The sequence below is a fragment of the Pezoporus flaviventris genome, unplaced genomic scaffold (genome assembly GCF_033815535.1).
Source record: "Pezoporus flaviventris isolate CSIRO_AGI_PZ_B2104156 unplaced genomic scaffold, CSIRO_AGI_Pfla_v1 ptg000193l, whole genome shotgun sequence".
NCBI lineage: Eukaryota > Metazoa > Chordata > Aves > Psittaciformes > Psittacidae > Pezoporus > Pezoporus flaviventris.
Window position 1 is genome coordinate 1145631 of NW_026892741.1, and position 20235 is coordinate 1165865.

General features: G+C 45.6%; 1 protein-coding gene and 1 long non-coding RNA gene across 4 annotated transcripts in view; both read left to right on the forward strand.

The window, feature by feature from the left end:
* The first annotated feature begins 216 nt into the window (after positions 1-216).
* Positions 217-20235, forward strand: part of LOC133262200 (uncharacterized) — a 205365-nt gene continuing 185346 nt past the window's right edge. The window contains exon 1 of the long non-coding RNA XR_009741243.1: positions 217-309. This is a non-coding gene — a long non-coding RNA (uncharacterized LOC133262200). The remainder of the gene's footprint in view (positions 310-20235) is intronic.
* LOC133262197 (polycomb group RING finger protein 3-like) overlaps positions 12956-20235 on the forward strand; it is a 107456-nt gene continuing 100176 nt past the window's right edge. The window contains exons 1-2 of one of the 3 annotated variants that reach the window (XM_061441155.1): positions 12956-13521; positions 13734-13862. The gene's annotated coding sequence lies outside the window, so the exon portion shown is untranslated. The remainder of the gene's footprint in view (positions 13522-13733; positions 13863-20235) is intronic. The other 2 variants (XM_061441153.1, XM_061441154.1) reach the window with 2 other exon arrangements.

The window sequence follows — 20235 nt, forward strand, 5'->3', positions numbered from 1 at the left end:
TCCTTGACAGTCGATAGTCGTGGACTTTGACAAATGGCTTCTTTTCTAGTGTTTCCAAGTTCTCCCTGTCTTCCTGTTATTTCATATCCTATGTAGGAAACTCGGGTTTGGATTATCCTTTTGTTAGCATACCCGATAACCATTCAGTCCCAGAAAATTTAATAATTCCACTGGACACCTTCTTCCTTTGTTTCTGTAGCAATTAATAAGTCATCCACAGAGTCCCCGTCTAAGTGGGTGGCTTCCATGACTCTAGTTCCTGTGCTAACTGATTTCCAAAAATCATTGGACTGTTTTTAAACCCTTGAGGTAATACTGTCCAAGTTAATTGGGTTTTCCTTCCCATGTCAGCATTTTCCCATTTGAAAGAAAATAAATTCTGGCTTTCTTTGGCCAGTGGTAAGCAAAAGAAATTGTTCTTTAAATCCAGGATGGCAAACCATTTCTGATTTAATTTTAGTTTGGTCAATAAAGTATATGGATTAGCCACTACAGGGTGGATGTCCTCTACTATTTTATTTTTTGCACATATATCTTGAACTAGCCTATAGCTTTTCCCATCTGCTTTCTTTACTGGTAAAACGGGGGTGTTATACTCTGATTCGCATTCCACTAATAAACCATATTTTAGAAACCTTTCAATTATTTCTTTAATTCCCCTTCTATCTTCTATCCTTAAAGGGTACTGTTTTATTTGGACTGGGCAGGCCCCCCTTTTTATTTCAGTTTTAATAAGCAAAGCATTCTTCACCTTACCTGGGATTTCAGATGCCCAAACTCCTGGATATACCTGATTGAGGATTTCCTGTACTTCAGGCGAATTGGACTTACTGATTTCCTGTTGAATTAATGACACATTCAAATTTTCAATTAATTGATCCTCTTTTAGCTCCATTTTACCTCCTTTGAAAGTTATGGTTGCCTCTAAATATTCTAATAAATATCTTCCTAATAATGATTTGGGTGAATTTGGCATATATAGAAATTTATGTACCCCAATTTGTTTTCCTATCTTATATTTTAAAGGTTTTAGAAAGAATGTTTTTTCCTGATGGCCAGTAGCTCCCACAACCATTACAGACTCTTTTCCTTTTAATTTATCTATGAGAAATTCCACTTCTTTTTCTGTGGTCCCTAGCTTAATTTTAACCAGTGGATCCGCTAGGGTAGATTCCCCAGGTCCTTGTCAATCTAATTCTAGTTCAGTAGTCAGTTGAGTTTGTTGTCTTCCTTGTGGACATTCCTGTTTCCAGTGTCCAAACCCTTTACAGATTGCACATTGATCTGGAACAAGGGAAGTCCTTATATAACCTTCCCCTCTACCTCTCATGACCATTCCACAGCCAAGACCTCTACTTCTCATTCCACCATAAGCCTCATTCACTTGCTCTAATGCTGTGACTGTGGCTGTTGTCAAAACCTTTCCTAATTTCCTTTCTTTTACTTGTTCTCTATTCCTGTATACTTTCCAAGCCACTTCCAGCAACTTTTCTATATCTCTTATTTCAGTCATGGATAATTTTTGAAGCTTTCGTCTGATATCCTCCAATGACTACCCCACAAAGGAATTTGCAAGCTGTAATTTACCTTCCTCTGAGGAAGGATCCATTTTGGTGCATTTTCGCATAGTTTCTCTGAGCTTGTCCAGAAACTCTGTCGATGACTCCTTCCAATCAGGATCCTGACTTTTTACTTGCATCTTAAATTTCTTAGCTACCCTGATAGGGTCATTTCAATACTTTTTTGCAATCTGCTTCCAATTATCCAAATCTCCTAAAGAGAAATTCAATTTTATCCTGGTACATCCCTCCAGCCCCATTGCTTCCCTAAGAGGGGCTTGCACGACAGTCTTAGTTTTACTATGGACATGGGCAGCAACAGGAGTGGAGGGAATTTTCTTTACACTTTGTTTTTGCTCTTCATCTGAATCAGAGGATTCCTCCTGAATCAGAGGTGATGTCTTATCTGGTACCTTTGGAGAAACATAATCCTCCATTCTGTCCCCAACCATGTTATCCTCAGTTCTTTTCCTAAGTTTCAAACACATTTCCCCAGTATCACAACCAGAACAACATCTATTCCCAGTCTGCTTCCTTTCTTTTTCTAAAGCTAAAATTAAAGGATCCGAAGGTGCTATATTAATTCCACATTCTTTCCGCCATTCTGGGTGGTTTTGCAAAGTGAAAAACATATCTGCATACATTACTTCAACCCGTCTTCCTTGCGACCTCAAATCCAACATTAATTGTAATAATGTATTATAGTTCAGAGTTCCATTTTTAGGCCATTTTTCCTGATCCTCCAGAGTACACAAAGGCCACCATCGGTTACAATATTTCACCAATGTTTTCTTATTTACTGAACCTCCAGGAGACCCTCCCAGTTCTTTCCAATGTGCCAAAAAGCACCCTAAAGGACTCTTTTTCAAGATCTCTCCACTCTGCTGATTTTCCATTATCAGTCTCGCATTCACACACACAAACTAGGGATCCCACAGACTCACTTCAGACAGAGACTAAAATTCAATCAAACAAACAACAGTTAATAACACAGTGAAGCACGAAATCAGACTCTACAACTCAAAGAGAGTTATAAAGCAGGTATGTTTATTACAGTGCCGGGTGCAAGGGGGATTGCTCCTCCTAACTTGCTCACCGAGGGGTTAAGCAAGCAGATATTTATTACACACAAACATGCATATTCATTAGGTTCCCGAGAGTTTGGCGGGGATATTACAATTAGTTTAGGTACTCATTATCATAAGTCTCCTCCCTTTTGGCACTTGCGCACTGCCCTCCAATGGTCGTGGGCAGGGGTCTTCAAGATGAAGTAAGCAGTCTTCCTCATGTGGGCAGAGGTCTTCAAGATGAAGTAAGCAGTCTTCCACAGAGTGCACTTTTCACCTTTGGCACAGTTGGATGCCCCAGTAATCACAAATTAGCTAAAACCAACCGTATCTGCAAGTTTCTGATAGCTGGCAAAGATTTAGAACAGTGGGACCTTCATAACAGGATAGGGCAGACAAGGAGTAATTAGAAGGATGGTCACTCATTAGAAGGATGGAAAGAAATAATTCACTCTTGTTAGTAATGATGCGAAGGGTTGACTGATGTACAGGGGGGTTAGGGTTAAGCTGCTTGCTTAACAATGTTACTGCTTACTTGTGCTTACTCAACAAATGCATGCTCAACACTTATCGTGCTTGTCGGAACAGGGTGGGAGGACCAAGGCTATTGATAAGAGGAAGGAACAGTAACTCCTGTTCTCTGGCCCCCTAAACCGGCTGAAATCAGCTTTGCGGTTTGGACAGTGACTAAATCACCAGGGAACATGTGCAACGACTAGAGATGAAAAGTTCAGGGAAGACTCGTTTACTTCATCTTGAGACCCTTGCCCATGACCACCAAGGACCTTTTACCTCATTATAATATGAAGCGGGGGTAGGTTATGAATATGTATAGGCGTGTTGCGTAACCTCATGAATATGTAATAGTTTAGAGGATCAATATGAAGGAGAACAACTCTGAGGTGCGCATGCCTTTGGAGGAGTGATCCCCCATGTGCCTCAGCGCTGAATAAAGCATACCTACTTTACAACCTTAACGAGTTGTGGAGTCTACCTGTGTAAGACTATTAAATTTATCACACCACAGACTTACAACAAAAACATTGTTCTCTATCTTAGACCTAAGTTAAGTTAAAAGTATCTTAACCTTATGTTTTCCAGTCACTTGCTTTCCTTATACCAACAGTTATAACAGCCTGTCACCAATAGCAAAATCACAAGACCAAAATCATCACTGTAACAAACCACAAAATAAGTCGAATATTAATAAGATCCAAAACCATTTCTACAAGACACCTCCTGCATCTTGTAGGACCCAAACCACAAGATGCCCCCTGCTTCTTGTGGGTGTATACCAAACGGACGCTAGCAAACGGGTATATGCCTTTACCTACAAGATTTCCTATCTCGACTTACGGAAGGCTTCCAAACCTTGGGTACGCTTACCAACCCAATTTAGTCTTTATGTAAGATGCCCCCTGCATCATGCATACTATATAAAAGAAAAGAATACCTTTTACGAAGATGGTCCTTGTCTGGTCCCGCAGCAATCCGAATGAGTCAAGGGGTCCCTCTGGGAAAAATTCACGAGGGCCCTAGGAAGCCCCGTCCTAGGCGGGTCCTGGCAGCCGAGCAGGGTGGGTCCCATCTGGGGTGCCAAATAAATTCGGAGAAAACTCCAGGAACTCGCCAACGAAGTTGACAAGCAGGTATTCTTTATTGCGGCGCCGGGAGACACGAGGGATAGCTCCACCTAGCGTGTATCTTCGTATTGCTACACAAGCCGTCCTTATATAATCACTGAGCATATATATATTCATTATGTACATACATATATATTCGTGAGGCTGCGTATGAATTACATCATTTTCCAGAAAGTTTCCCCGCATGCGTACAGCATTCAGTCAGCTGATCGGAGCTAGCCTAGCTAGAGCCGCAGCCGGCACGCTTCAGCGACCGAGAGGGTCAACGGAGATTAGGAAAATCAGAGGAGATAGCGCAGAGGCATCGCGATTCCCGACATCTCCCGATCCCCGAAACCCCAGCAGCCCTTGCGAGAGAGCGGATGATGTGGCGGGGGGCGTTCCCACGGTGACGGTGACCACCCCCCTGCCGCTTGCCTTGAAAGAGCCTCTGAGAGGGGAGCTACGTGTCCCTGCCCACCAGGCGCAGGGAGGAGCAAGCAGGTCGTGTTGCTGACCCTGTTGCTGGTGTCCGATTGCGGACTAATATGGTTGCCTCCAGAAAGAGAGCTTGCAGTAAGAAGACTACAGCAACTCAGACAGAGACCCCGTCCCAAACTGTGGCTGTTCAGGTCTCTGGATGCAGGGGGTGCCAGAGCCTGCTGCTGCCGGGGGAGGGAGGACAGCATTCCACCTGTGTGAGGTGTGAGCAGGTAGAAGATCTGCTTAGCCTGGTGGCAAAACTTAAGGAGGAGGTTGAGACGCTGAGGACCATCAGGGAATGTGAAAGGGAGATAGATTGGTGGAGTAACTCCCTGGTGTGCCAGTTGGAGCGATTCCAGGGAGATACCCCCCAAAAGGGGAAGGACCCCCTGCCCCCTCACACAGAGGGGGATGGCCCGAGACACCCCCTGCCCTGTAGCTGTTGCGCAGAGGTAGAGGACCAAAAAGACGACAAGGGTTGGAAGCGAGTTCCAGTTTGGCGTCGTGGGGAACCCTCCCCCCTTCCTGCCCTGCTTCCCCAGGTGTCCCCCCGTAATAGATTTGAGGCCCTGGATCTTGAAGGAGAGGTAGGTGAGGATGTGGTGCAAGGCCAGCCTACAAGGCCACATAGGAAAAGGCGATCAACTTTGCACCTCAAGGCTGCCTCTGATAAGAAAGAAAGAAGGGTCATTGTAGTAGGCGATTCCCTTCTGAGAGGAACAGAGGGCCTGATATGCAGAGTTGACCCTCATCATAGGGAAGTGTGTAGTCTGCCTGGAGCCTGGATCAAGGATATCACCAGGGCGCTCCCCAACCTGGTGCACCCGACAGACTACTACCCGCTGCTGATCTTCCAGACAGGTGAGGGGGAAGCTGCTTCCCTCAGTCTGAGGGGGATGAAGAAAGACTACAGGGCCTTGGGGAGGATGGTGAAAGAGTCTGGGGCTCAAGTGATCTTCTCCTCACTCCTTCCATCTTCCACTGATGATGTGGGAAGGAATGGGAAAATTCAGTCCGTAAATGATTGGCTTCGAGACTGGTGCTACAGGCAGGGCTTTGGATTCTTTGATAATGTCTGATTTTATAGGGCACCAGTCTGGACAATGACAAGTGGGAAAGGTTTATCTCACAGAGGCAAAAGGATGCTGGGGCACGAATTAGCAGATCTCATTTGGAGAGCTTTAAACTAGATTCGAAGGGGGATGGGGTTGTAGCTGGGCTTGCCCCAGTGGGGCAGCACTCCAGAATTAATGAAGACTGGGAGGCCTCCTATAATCCTAGGGTGAAATCAGTGTGCTCAGCTCGCTCCCTGAAATGTCTGTACACCAATGCGCTCAGCATGGGAAATAAGCAGGAGGAGTTAGAAACCTGTGTTAAGTTAGGAGATTATGATCTGGTGGCAATTACAGAGACATGGTGGGACAGCTCGCATGACTGGAATATAGTCATGGAGGGCTATGTCCTTTTCAGGAAAGACAGGCCAGCCAGGAGGGGTGGTGGGGTCGCTCTTTATGTGCGAGAGCAACTACAATGCACCGAGTTCTGTCCAGGGACAGATGACGAGCGAGTTGAGAGTCTGTGGGTGAGAATTAAGGGGCAGGCTGGCAGTGGGGATACTGTTGTGGGTGTCTGTTACAGACCACCAGATCAGGGTGAGGAAGTTGACGAGGCCTTCTACAGGCAGCTGAGAGCAGCCTCACAGTCACAGGCTGTGGTCATTGTGGGGGATTTTAACTTCCCTGATGTTTGCTGGAAGGACCACTCGGCAACCCAGCCGCAGTCCAGGAGGTTCCTCCAGTGTATGGATGATAACTTCCTCCTGCAAATGGTGGATGAGCCAACCAGGAGAGGAGCGCTGCTGGATCTCATCCTCACTAACAAGGAGGGTCTGGTCGAAGCAGTAAGGGTTGAGGGCTGCCTTGGTTGCAGCGACCACGAGATGGTGGAATTCAGGATCTTGTGTGGTAGGACCATTAGAATAGCAAGTAGAATTGCAACCCTGGACTTTAGCAGGGCAAACTTTGGCCTTTTCAAGCAATTGCTAGGGGAAATCCCATGGGCAAGGCTGTTTGACGGTAAAGGGGCCCAGGATAGCTGGTTGGCATTCAAGGATTGCTTTTTCCGTGCTCAAGATTGGAGCATCCCGACACGTAGGAAGTCAAGGAAGAGGGCCAGGAGACCTGCGTGGCTAAATAGGGAATTGCTGGGTATGCTCAAGTGGAAGAGGAGAGTTTACAGGTCATGGAAGGAGGGGCTGGCCACTTGGGAGGAATATAAGGCTGCTGCTAGAGGATGTAGGAAGGCAACTAGGATGACTAGGGCCTCCTTAGAATTAAACCTGGCAAGAAGGGTCAAGGACAGCAAAAAGAGCTTTTTCAAATACATGGCAGACAAAACTAACACCAGAGGCAATGTAGGCCCACTGATGAACGGGATGGGTGCCCTGGTGACAGAAGATACAGAGATGGCAGAGTTACTGAATGCCTTCTTTGTCTCTGTCTACTCTGCTGCAGGCAGTCCTGAAGAGCCCTGTACCCCTGAGACCTTAGATGAAGTCAGGTCAACGGAGCGGTTTGCCTTAGTCGATGAGGAATGGGTTAGAGACCAGTTGAGCAATCTGGACATCCATAAATCCATGGGTCCAGATGGGATGCACCCGCGGGTGATGAGGGAACTGGCGGAAGTCATTGCTAGACCACTCTCCATCATCTTTACTAAGTCTTGGGAAACAGGAGAGGTGCCTGAGGACTGGAGGAAAGCAAATGTTACTCCAGTCTTCAAAAAGGGCAAGAAGGAGGACCCGGGTAACTATAGACCGGTCAGCCTCACCTCCATCCCTGGGAAAGTGATGGAACACCTTATCCTTGGTGCCATCTTAAGGCATATCAAGGATAAGAGGGTTATGAGGGGCAGTCAACATGGCTTCACCAAGGGGAAATCATGTTTGACCAATCTCTTAGCCTTTTATGAGGAAATAACACGGTGGATGGATGATGGCAGAGCGGTGGATGTGGTCTACCTTGACTTCAGCAAAGCATTTGACACAGTCTCCCACAGCATCCTCACAGCTAAATTGAGGAAGTGTGGTCTGGATGATCAGGTAGTGTTTCAGAATGACTCTAAGAGCAGAACCATAGAGTTCTGGAGGACTGTGCAAGCAAGGCAGGGGGTGGCCCCCACAGGTGGCCTGAGACCGGACCTGGGAGGAGAATGTGGAGGAAGCTGTGGGGGCTAACCAATACTGTTATGCCAAGAAGGAGTGGCTGAATACCACTCCTATATATGTGTGAACTGCGTCACAAATCAAGTAGAAGTTGCTTATCACCCATATTGGGTTGGCCTCTCTGCTTCTCCTCGCCGCTTACAAATGGCGCCCAAACAGGGACACGGACTACAGGGCCCTGGGCGCTGGGGACCCGGATTACAGGGCCCCGACTAGCGGGGACCCGGGATACAGGGCCCCAATTAGCGGGGACCCGGGATACAGGGCCCCGGTCGACGGGGACCCGGATACAGGGCCCTGACTAGCGGGGACCCGGGATACAGGGCCCCGGTCGACGGGGCCCCGACTAGCGGGGACCCGGGATACAGGGCTCCGACTAGTGGGGACCCGGATACAGGGCCCTGGTCGACGGGGACCCAGATACAGGGCCCCGACTAGCGGGGACCCGGGATACAGGGCCCCGGTCGACGGGGACCCGGAATGGCGAGTGAGCGCCGCCGGCGGCAGCAGCCGGGAAGCGCGGGCAATGCTGCTGCGGTGGCGTGACGGACCCGGGTGCTTGGACTAACCAAAAGGAATCCGCCGCTGGGGCGAACCAGACTGCTGCGTCGGGAGGCCGATCCGGAGACCGAGGTTACAGGACGACCCAGAAGAAGACGATCCGGAAAAGGCTGGCCATGAAAATGGACCGAGAGGTAGCCCTGGACTTATTATAGTGCTTCTTATAAAAGGGGGGAACTGAGCCCTGAACTTTTTACAGTGCTTTTTATAAAAGCGGGGAATTGAGCCTGAGACTCTAAAGCAGCTAGCGGGTCTGGTGGCTGTAGGGAAGGCTAAGAGATTTTTTTTTCAGATCCTAATACAATATTTGAGGAGAGTGAGTGGTGAAAGTTTGGTGATGAACTATTTGACTCAGTGCTTAATGATTATAAAAAGGCAAAGAAACTTGGTAAACCACGGAGGGAAGTAATGAACTGTATAAAAAGATACAAGGCAGAAAAGAAAACTGCCGCGGTAGCAACGGAGAAACTAGGAACAGACGTCCCCGGTCGGTTGAAACCGGGGGAAGATTACAACTCGTTGCCCCCGCCAGCTCGCGGGAGCACAGGGTTTCCCACCCCCCCCTTCCTTTTCTCCCCCTCCATCAGAAGGTGCCGCGGAGGAGGTGTAACCCCCTGCTCCCCCACCACCCCAGTTCCGAAAGTAGGGACTTTGAAAAGGACAGAGAAAGTATATTAGAAAGGATACATATGATAAAAGTCGAGGAATCCGAAAGAAAGAGGGCGGTGCCTCGGCGCCGGATCGATTGCGGCGCCACTGTGAAGCACGCAGTAGAAAATAGAGATCATGCGCTAGGCGGGAGATTTAAAGGAACCGCGAGCCTCTCCAACCCACTACGCCCTAGAGTGAAAAATTTTTAACTCAGTCACGGAGGAGCCAGGTCTGCAGATGGCCACATACCGAACGAGAGACATCTGATAAGAAAGACACAGCTGCGAGCAACGGAGACCCCGAGTTCGGCCCAGGATCAGCCCCTGAATCCCCTGAATCCGAGCCAGATTTATATCCTCTGCTTCTAGACCCTGACTCTTTGTCTCCCGGGTCGGTCTGCTGAGACTTACTGGCCCTGGAGACGCTCAGTTGTAACAATGGGTAACCAAAGAGGTGAACATTACTGGGGAATTTTCTGCAATGGGCATCTCTGCATATCCTGTGTTTACTACACAGCAGGGGGCTAAAGAGTGGGAAGCTCTTGATCTCAAAATAGTTAAGGAGGCCTGACAAACAGTGACCACGTATGCGTTAAAATCCTCTTATACTCAAGCTGTATATGTTATGATTTTTTCTTGCAGTTGACAGGGGGAGCCCATACAGTTTCTCTGTGATACTCATGTACTAGAAGTTGGTAAATATAAGTATGTCCAGGTTTCTATCAACCCTTGGAGACCTTTGTAGATACTGCTGGGACAGGCTGGCCACCTGTGTCGGAATGAGTGTGCATTTTGGTCAGTATAAAAGCCCAAGCCTCATACGATGTGGGGGAGGCAGAGCCTCTGCGGGGATGCCCGCTAAGGTTGAGCCTGCCACCTCGCACTGCAATGATGCTTCTCGGAGCTGGTTTGCTGTTAGTCTCCCCAGGGTCCTTGTTCTGTGCGTGGGACTGTAGTGGGAGTAATGATGGCTTTTGCAGGGACTTAAAAAAAAAAAAAAGGGGGGGGGGGAGAGAGAGAGAGTAATGATGTTACATTTAACTTTAATGTGTCTACTTCTGAAGAACTGATAACCTGGGGGAGGGGGTATATTTGTGTCCTCCTGCCTACAGGTCCATGGTGACTGCCTGCAAAGTTTGTCAAGCCCTGCCATGAGCTGGACAGATGAATGGATAAACCTGATGCCTCAGCTACAGGAGCTGACCGTGATTATCCCAAGCAGAATGAGATGGAGGAAGAGAAAGAACAAATAACTGCAAAACATCACCTGGGGGCAACTGAAAAGTAACATCCTGAATATGTGTGCTTGTAAAATAGCTATTATTAGAGGTTGTGATTTTGTGTATAAAACCACCTGTATTTACTAGCTAGTTGCTAATAAGAAACTGCACTTTGTATTGTATAGATTTGTCACTTGTACAAGAGAGATGTTAGAGTATGGAAATTTGCAGTAGCTGCTAGAAAAAGCTAAGGCAAAAGCTAGAAAAATTTTAATACAATGGTAGTGTTATAAAGCAGGTGATGGAACAAATTAAGAGTGGGGGAGAATTCCACTGGTAAGAAATTTCTTTGGCTAGTCCTTCACTGCCATCAGCATCTTCAACATGCTGTTGCACCCTGTAATAGTTACTCTGCTAATGTAAATGTGTGTGTGCCTTGCTGTAGTAGCGACTTGTTACTGGATAAAACAAAAGGGGGAAGATGTGGAGACAGTGTTCTCACGGGAGAATGCATAATTGGTACATAAACTTTGAATAGTCCTGAAAGATACAGCAAGGCCATAAGAGGCCTGAAGAAGCTTAAGCAAGCAAGATAAGAGGCTGGAATTCACCAAGTTAATGGGAACTGTGGACTGTTGGCAAGCTTTCAAGGTTGAGTTCTCACACCTGTGTTTAACCAATTATATGTTAGTCACTAAGGGTCTTCAGGACATGTATCCAATCATAATATGCCAAATCACTGTAAGTGCTTCAGCAGGGGCCTTGGCTCAACTAAGCAGACTGGGTTGCTGAGTTGCTAAGCAGACAATTCTACATCGAAGGCAATTCCTGATTTGTTTTAATGTTGACTCTGTAAGACATGCAACACTGCAGAACCTGTTGTTGTTGGAACAGGGACATGGATGTGAAGAGTTTGATGGAATGTGTTGTATGAGTCTCTCTGATTATGCTAATTCGATGCATGCACAGCTGAGAACCCTGGCTCAGCTTACCCAGCAATAGTAAATGAGCAATATCCTAAGAACAAATAGATGGTTGTCTTCATGGGGCATTACAGGTTGAGTCAAACACTGCTGTTTAAAGTATTGCACTTATGTATCATTGTTAGGTTAATCATCGTAGCTATTAGACTTGTTTATAGTTGTGTGATAAAACAGGTGAACTGAATAACCCATAATGCCTTGCTTGCACAAAGAAAAAGGGGGGAATTGTTGCAGAATGACTCTAAGAGCAGGACCATAGAGTTCTGGAGGACTGTGCAAGCAAGGCAGGGGGTGGCCCCCACAGGTGGCCTGAGACCGGACCTGGGAGGAGAATGTGGAGGAAGCTGTGGGGGCTAACCAATACTGTTATGCCAAGAAGGAGTGGCTGAATACCACTCCTATATATGTGTGAACTGCGTCACAAATAAAGTAGAAGTTGCTTATAACCCATATTGGGTTCGCCTGTCTGCTTCTCCTCGCTGCTCACAAGGTAGTGAGGTGGACTGTGAACTGACTGAAGGAGAGAAGCCAGAGAGTTGTAGTCTATGGGGTGGAGTCTTGTTGGAGGCCTGTAACTAGTGGAGTGCTTCAAGGGTCAGTACTGGGACCAGTATTATTTAATATATTCATCAACGATTTAGATGAGGGAATTGAGTGTACTATCAGCAAGTTTGCTGATGACACTAAGCTGGGAGGAGTGGCTGACATGCCAGAAGGCTGTGCTGCCATCCAGCAAGACCTGGACAGGCTGGAGAGTTGGGCAGGGAATAACTTGATGAAATATAACAAGGGAAAGTGTAGAGTCCTGCATCTGGACAGGAACAACCCCAGGTTCCAGTATAGGTTGGGGAACGACCTGTTAGAGAGCAGTGTAGGGGAGAGGGACCTGGGGGTCCTAGTGGATGACAGGATGACCATGAGCCAACACTGTGCCCTTGTGGCCAAGAAGGCCAATGGCATCCTGGGGTATATTAGAAGGGGGGTGCTTAGTAGGTCGAGAGAGGTCCTCCTTCCGCTCTACTCTGCCCTGGTGAGACCGCATCTGGAATATTGTGTCCAGTTCTGGGCCCCTCAGTTTGGGAAGGACGGGGGCCTGCTGGAGAGAGTCCAGTGCAGGGCAACTAAGATGATTAAGGGAGTGGAGCATCTGCCTTATGAGGAAAGACTGAGGGAACTGGGTCTCTATATTTTAGAGAAGAGGAGACTGAGGGGTGACCTTATTAGTGTCTATAAATATATAAAGGGGGAGTGTCACAAGGATGGAGCCAGGCTCTACTCAGTGGCAAACAATGATAGGACAAGGGGTAATGGGTACAAAGTGGAACACAAGAGGTTCCACTTAAACTTGAGAAGAAACTTCTTCTCAGTGAGGGTGACAGAACACTGGAACAGGCTGCCCAGGGAGGATGTGGAGTCTCCTTCCCTGGAGACATTCAAAACCTGCCTGGACACATTCCTGTGTAACATTATCTAGGTGTTCCTGCTCTGGCAGGGGGATTGGACTAAATGATCTTTTGAGGTCCCTTCCAATCTCTAGCATGCTGTGTGTATGGGTACAAAAATCTGGTGGTGATCTCTTCCAATAATCTTCATCGCTTCTGGCAGCCTTTGAAGCACTTGCAGTAGATAGTGTTTATACCAGCTTAATTGGTTTGGTAACACTGCAGACATATCAATCATCCTGTCCTGCTTATCAATTAGTTTAGTTGCAGCCCATCCGGGGCACCTGGTAGTCCCAGATACTCCCCATCCCCACGTCTTGTTTTTCTATCCTGTTTTTCTTACACTTATTTTTGTACTAAGGTCATAAGGACCTAAAACTACGCCAACTATAATGGTTTATCTTATGCAAGTATTCTCAGTATGTTCTCTAGCTGCACTCTATTTTTTTTCTGTGAAACATGCACCTCAGTTATTTTCCATTGCTACTGTTACAAAGCCATCAAACTTAACATGACTTAGAACTTATTCTACTTATTTACAAAGGTTTATATTTTATTTTATGATTTTGTGCCTCCTTGTCTGAACCCCGAGTTTGGGGGGGAACCGGAAAAAAACTGCTCCCCTTTTTGCATATGCATAACAGAGTGGGATAGGAGGAATGGATAATGGGAAACCTATATCTTGACAGAGGCAAGGGTATAGACCTGAGCGTATGTATACACACAGTGCGCGTGCGCTACATGCATAACATGCTCACTCGGCTTCATTCGAACCTCACTCGACTGTTTCCGTCTCTTTGTTTTAAACTGAGTCAGAATATTGAGACGGGGAGGGGGAGGGGGGAAGGGGAAGAGAAAGAGAGTAAGAAAGTGGTTTTTTAACTTCTCTCTCTTTTTTTTTTTTTTTTTTTTGGCGGGGATAGGTAAAAAATAATAGGGGAACTGGAAGGAAAAGGGGACAGGAATCAACTCCCGGAAGATAAGAGATTCCTGCTCCTCCCCATTCTCTTACCGGCTGTTGCTCCTCTTCTGTTGCTGCCATTTGTTGACAGGTCAGTCCGCCGCCCTCGGCGTGTGGATGGGGGCGGACGACGGACACGACACCGGGTCAGGTGAGGGCAGGCTGTGCTTGAACTTTTTGTGATGCAGAAAATGAACTTTATTGTTTCGGTGGGTTCAATGGTATTTTCAAAGATAGTGGTGGTTTTTGTTTGTTTTTTTTTGGTGTGTGTGTATTTGTGTTTTTGTTGTTTTGTTTTGTTTCCCTCCCCCTTAAACCCCCTTCCTTTTTCGTGTTTAAGGATAGCTTTTGCCTACTAAGGTGAAAGGTCCTTTAAAAATACCCCACAAACCTCCCCTCCCCCTGCCCTTCCTGTTTTCACCCCTCCCTTTCCTATTCCAGCTATTAAGCTTCCTGGCTTCTGGAGTAGCGGTAACGCTTCTTTTTTTTTCTTTTTTTTCCGGGTGTCTGAGCATTGTGCCTCTGTATTCTGCCATCAGACTTGTCCTTGGATTTGCATGGAGACTTCGCATTGCTGTGGGTTCGTTTTAGGTGTGTAGTTCAGCAGGGTGATCAGGAATGTTTGTGGAGAGGTGGTGGGGTTTAGGTGAGAGTTGTCCGGGTTGTTTTTAGATTTTTTTTCCACCTCTGTTAATGGTTTTGCAGTGATTAAACCCCCACTGTTGTGGGGGAGGGGGAATCTGTCTTTAGTCAGAATGGAGTAGGCGTATTGCTTGCTAAATTACCTTATTTGATGCTGTGTATAGCTTTGGTTTTTAAGTTCTGTGAGAAGTCGGAATTGAAGTAGCACTGGTAGTTTAAAAAAAGGATGCTTGTGGCTTGCATTACCACCCTTCTCCCCGAGTAGTTATTGAATGGTGTAGTCTTCTACTACTAACTTCTGTTTCTTTTCTACAAATGCTGAATTTCTCAGTGAGTTGTAGTGATACGGAATAACGTGGAAGTCAGTCTCTTGTTGAAAAGTAATTAATTTTGCTTCAGAATATCCTATGAGGAAACTGCAGGATACTTAATACTTTAATGCTGTACTTGTATAATGCTTGGGTGCTTTCTGCTAGTTTGCATATTTTTGTCTCGGTGTTTTATACTCCATAACTCTGTGTATGCATAGTTTCAAATCTTAACCCCACCCCCGGATGTGAAATAGGGGTGACTGAGAAGCCTGGATCTAGAAATGGTGTTTAATTACTTATGTGTATTCTAGTAGGTTCCTTTAGAAGTTTTTTCCTTTGGTATTTTTCAGGAGTTCTACATTATTGTCTACCTATGTTTCATAAAATTGTGGATAAGAAGGTGAAAATAAGCTTAAAAAATCATATGCTATTTAAACACAACAGTCATTCTAATTTGAAATATGTCCATAATGTTAATTCTGGACTACATTAATATTAGACCAAAATGTTGGACTTTCCATGAAGCTGCTTCAGGAATATATTAAAAATATTTTCATGGAAGCTTTAAGCTAGGTATGGTCTGTAAAGTGGATGTGCGTTTTGAAAAACACTGCAAATGTGTTAAGATCTTGCAAGAATGTAAGTGTAGAATATTCCTGGTTGTGTTTTGTTGTGGGGTGGGTTTTTGTGTTGTTTTTTTCTTTTTTTTTTTTTTTTATGTGGGCATGTTTTTTCTTTGGTTTTGTTTTTATCCCAAAGTTAGCTTTCTTGCTTTCTGGATCAGAAGGGTTATTGTTGCTGCAACTGGTGTACATCTTGTATTAAATCTAGGTTGAAGATCCACAAGTAATTTATATTCAGTAAAACTTTATATTAAGAGACTCTAGTCCTGTCTTTGCTTCTAATTTTATAAGATATTGTTTCTGTCTTACTTGTTTGACATTTGGTTTCAGATTAATAGTTATTGGTTTTGCATTTTTTGATCATCCTGGTAATCTGGCAGCCCATACCAGTGGGGTGACTGTGATCTCTGCTTCCTCTGGTATATCTGGCTTGGTGGCTGGTTTTGGTAACATAAAAACTTGGGCCTCCATAGCCTTTTCACCAGGAATATGTATCTGAATTTTTCCTTCTTTAAATGTAATTTGTACGTGTAATTTACTCAGTATATCTATACCTAATAATAGCATGGGGCACTTGGGCATGTAAAGAAATTGATAGATTAACATCCATTTTTCAATTTTAAAGGCTGAAAGAAAGGCTTGTTTTCTTGCTGCCCTGTGGTGCCAGTAACTGAAGATAGCTTTTTGCTTAATTGCAACTTAATTTGCTTAATTTACAAGAATTTGTAACAGAATAGGTAGTTCCTGCATCTACAAGGAATTTTACCTTATTCCTCAACCTAACTGCAACCAGGGGCTCTGTTGGGGAGAGTTTTGAATCTTCCCCCAGTCCTCCTCAGTCTAAAGTAATCATTTTCATCGCCTTTCCTGACATTCCACTCAATCTTTGGTATTTATTTTGACTCTGAGGTCATTCTTTCTTTCAGTGCCCCCCCCCCCCAATTGTGCACTGATCACTCTCTAAGCAAACCCATGGAGTCTGTTTACAAATATTTCCATGTAATGCTTCTGACCTTTCCTTCCTGGGCTGTTCCCCCTTTTCCTGATTTCCTGTGTGATAGCTACAGCAAACAATTTTCTTTCCTCCTTTTCCTTCCCCTCCCCCCTTTCAATGACTTCTCTGTTATTGTACACTCTCTAGGCTGCTTCCAGTAGTTTTTTTGAGAGACCAAGAATTGGTTCCTTCCAGTTTTTGCAGCTTGTGTTTAGCATCTGGATTTGATTGTCCAATAAGGATATCACTGTGCTGCATCATCTTCTTTTTCAGGGTTCAAATCCTACTTCCTAGCTATTGCCATAAGTCTTTCAAAAAAGGCAGATGGAGATTCCCCTTTCCCCTGTACTATTTTATGTGATTTTGACTAATTCTTTGCTTTAGGAATCGCATGTTTTGTTCTAAACAAAATCAACTGTTGATACCTGGTTAATGGATTCCACTCAGACAGAACATTAGGATCCTACTTGGGGTCTGTGGAGAGAAAGTGGTTGTCCATTGACCTCTGCTGGGCCACCTGAGTATGGATCATGGATCCTTTCTGCCTCATCCCTTGCTTTTGCCAGCACTGTACTTTTCTCATCATATGCTACCAAAGTATCCATTATTACTTGTAAATCATTCCAGTCTGGATCTTGCATTCTAATAGTTATTTCCATTCACTTTAGATACTTTCTTGGGATCTTCCCTATAGGTCCTGGCTAACTTTCCAGGCTTGTAAATCTGACACAGAAAGTGGCACCTTGATAGTCACCGGTCCTTCTGCCCGTATTCCCTGTTATAAGGGAGCTTGTATGCTTAGGGGAGCATCTCTCCTTGTTAGCCTTGATGTGGGGCTAAAGCTCTTACCTCCAGCACTGTGACTTTCCTCCCCATCTGAATTTGAATATGTCCTCCATCCCTGTTCACAACCAATAATTCCACATACTCTTCTTCCTGTCTATATTTAAGACACCACTTACCAATACTACATGCAGAATGTTATCTCTTGAATGCTTTCTTATTATCCTTTTCCAATGCTAATGCCATAAGATCTTTAGGTATATGCATGCACTCCTTTTGCAAATTCACATTATTCCACAAATCAAAGAATAAATTGACATATGGTAATTCATCCCACTTTGCCTCCTTTCAACAAAACAGCATCAATTGCAAAATTGTATTATAATTAACAGTTCCATTAACAAGCTATTTCTTCTCACCTTTGAACTTTAGCCACCAATGTTCACATCAAGGGGTCACCCCCAAGCTTATTCCAGTACCTTAGGATGCAACCTAAAGGAGAATGCTCTGAAATCCCTTCCCTTCAGGATTGTGACATTTGTCCTGCACCACCCAGTATTTTATTACGGTACTGTGTGCATGGGGCATCGCTTCACCTATCATTCACACCAAGAAAAGACAGTTTTCAGCTTGTATACCTTTATTATATACATATTTATTATAATTCTGTGAAATGCCTACTCAATTCTCATCACATATTGCATATGGTAATTTAGGTAATAAGGCCTCAGCCCAGGCGCTATGAATTTTGAGGAGTGGTCTCTGGGGGTCGTGGTGTTTTTTTTGGGAGAAATACCCTCGCTTGTTTTAGCCTTTTATGGCAATCTGTCATTTCAGGACATTGTAAAGTGTGTTTAATCTTGCCAGTTAACTCCATGTTCTTGCTTGGGCAAGCTTATGACCGTAAGAGGCTCCTTTAGCTGTCTTTTCTTGCAGCTGTTTACCTATTTCTCAGGCTTTATTGACAGGAGGAAGGCCCACATTGATTTGAAAGAAGACATCTGGTCTTCTTGTTCCATGCCTTCCTTATCTTGAGGATCCTTGTAGTCTTGTCCATGACTATGTCTCTACACACAATGAAATACTTGTTTAATTTGGTATCAATAGAATAGTTACGGTTGGAAGGGACCTTAAAGATAATCTAGTTCCAGCCACTCCTTGCCACAGGCGGGGACACCCATCCAGCCTGGCCTTCAACACTTAGGGGGTGGGGTATCTATAACCCCTCTGCCTGGGGACAGGTGGTGAACCAGTGGAGAGCTTTTGGGTCAGGGTGAAAGGGAGAGCTGCAATGGGGGACATTACTGTGGAGATCTGCTACAGTCTGCATGATCAAGAGGACTCTGGATGAAGATATAGACAGATAGGAGGAGCCTCATGCTTGCAGGCCCTTATCCTCATGGACAACCACCCCGATATCTGTTGGAGGGATGGTATGGCCCAGCACAAGCAATCCAGGAGGTTCCTCAATTGTGTGGAAGACAACATCCTCTTGCAAGTAATAGAGGAGCTGACAAGGAGAGGTGCCATGCCTGACCTCAGGCTCACCAACAGGGAGGGTTTGGTGGGGAATGTGATGCTCCAAGGCAGCCTTGGCTGTAGCGATCATGATATGGTAGAGTTTGAGATCTTCAGGGGAGTGAGAAGGGCATGTAGCAAGCTCACTGCCCTGGACTTCAAGAGTGCAAACTTTGGCCTCTTCAGGAACCTGCTTAGTAAGGTTCCATGGGATAAAGCCCTAGAGGGCAGGGGGCCCAAGACTGCTGGTTGGTATTCAGGGATCACCTACTGCAAGCTCAGGAGTGTTGTGTCCCGACAAGGAGGAAGTGTGGCAGGAGAGCTAGGAGACATCCATGGATGGATAAGGAACTGCTGGGAAAACTTAGAAGGTAAAAAGAAGCTTATAGAATGTAGAAATGAGGACAGGCAGCCTGGGAAGAGTACAGGGACATTGTCTTGGAAGCTAGGGATCAGGTCAGGAAAACCTAAGGCCCAGTTAGAGTTGAGCCTGGCAAGGGATGTCAGGGGTAACAGGAAGGGCTTCTATAGGTATGTTGCCACCAAAAGAAAGTCTAGGGATAATGTGGGCCCTCTCTGGAATCATAGAACAGTTAGGGTTGGAAAGGACCTTAAGATCATCTAGTTCCAACCCCCCCCCTCCCCCCCCCCTGCCATGGGCAGGGACACCTCACACTAAACCATGCCACCCAAGGCTTCATCCAACCTGGCCTTGAACACTGCCAGGGATAGAGCATTCACAATCTCCCTGGGCGACCCATTCCAGTGCTTCACCACGCTAACAGGAAGCTATCAGGAGAACTAGATACCCTGGATTTGGAGAAGACTGAGGTTCTCAATGACTTCTTTGCATCAGTCTTCTTCAGCAAGTGCTCTGACTGCACTGCCCAAGTCTTGGAAGGCAGATGCGGGGACTGTGAGAATGAAGACCTTAGGGCCACTGTAGGAGAGGATCTGGTTCGAGAGCATCTTAAGAAACTGAATGTGCACAAGTCCATGGAACCTGATGAAATGCATCTGCAGGTTCTGAAGGAGCTGGCAAATTAAGTTGCTAAGCCACTATCCATCACACTTGAAAAGTCATGACAGTCAGGTGAAGTTCCTGAAAACTAGGAAAAGGGAAATATAACCCCCATTTTCAAGAAGGGGAAAATAGAAGACCCAGGGAAATACAGACCAGTCGGTCTCACCTCTGTGCCTGGCAAGGTCTTGGAGCAGATTCTCCTGGAAAGCATGTGAAGGCACATGAAAAACTGAGGTGGTTGGTGACAGCCAGCATTGCTTTGCTAGGGGCAAATCCTGCCTGACTAATTTGGTGGCCTTCTATGATGGGGCTACAGAACTGATGGACAGAGGCAAAGAAGATAACGTTATTTACCTGGACTTGTGCAGAGCTTTTGACACTATCCCACACAACATCCTTGTCTCTAAACTGGAGGGAAATAATTTGATGGATGGACCACTCAGTGGATAAGGAACTGGCTGGATGGCCGCATACAAAGAGTTGTGGTCAAGGGCTCAGTGCCTAATTGGAGATGAGTTACAAGTGGTGTCCCTCAGGGGCTGGTGTTGGTACCGATCCTGTTCAACATC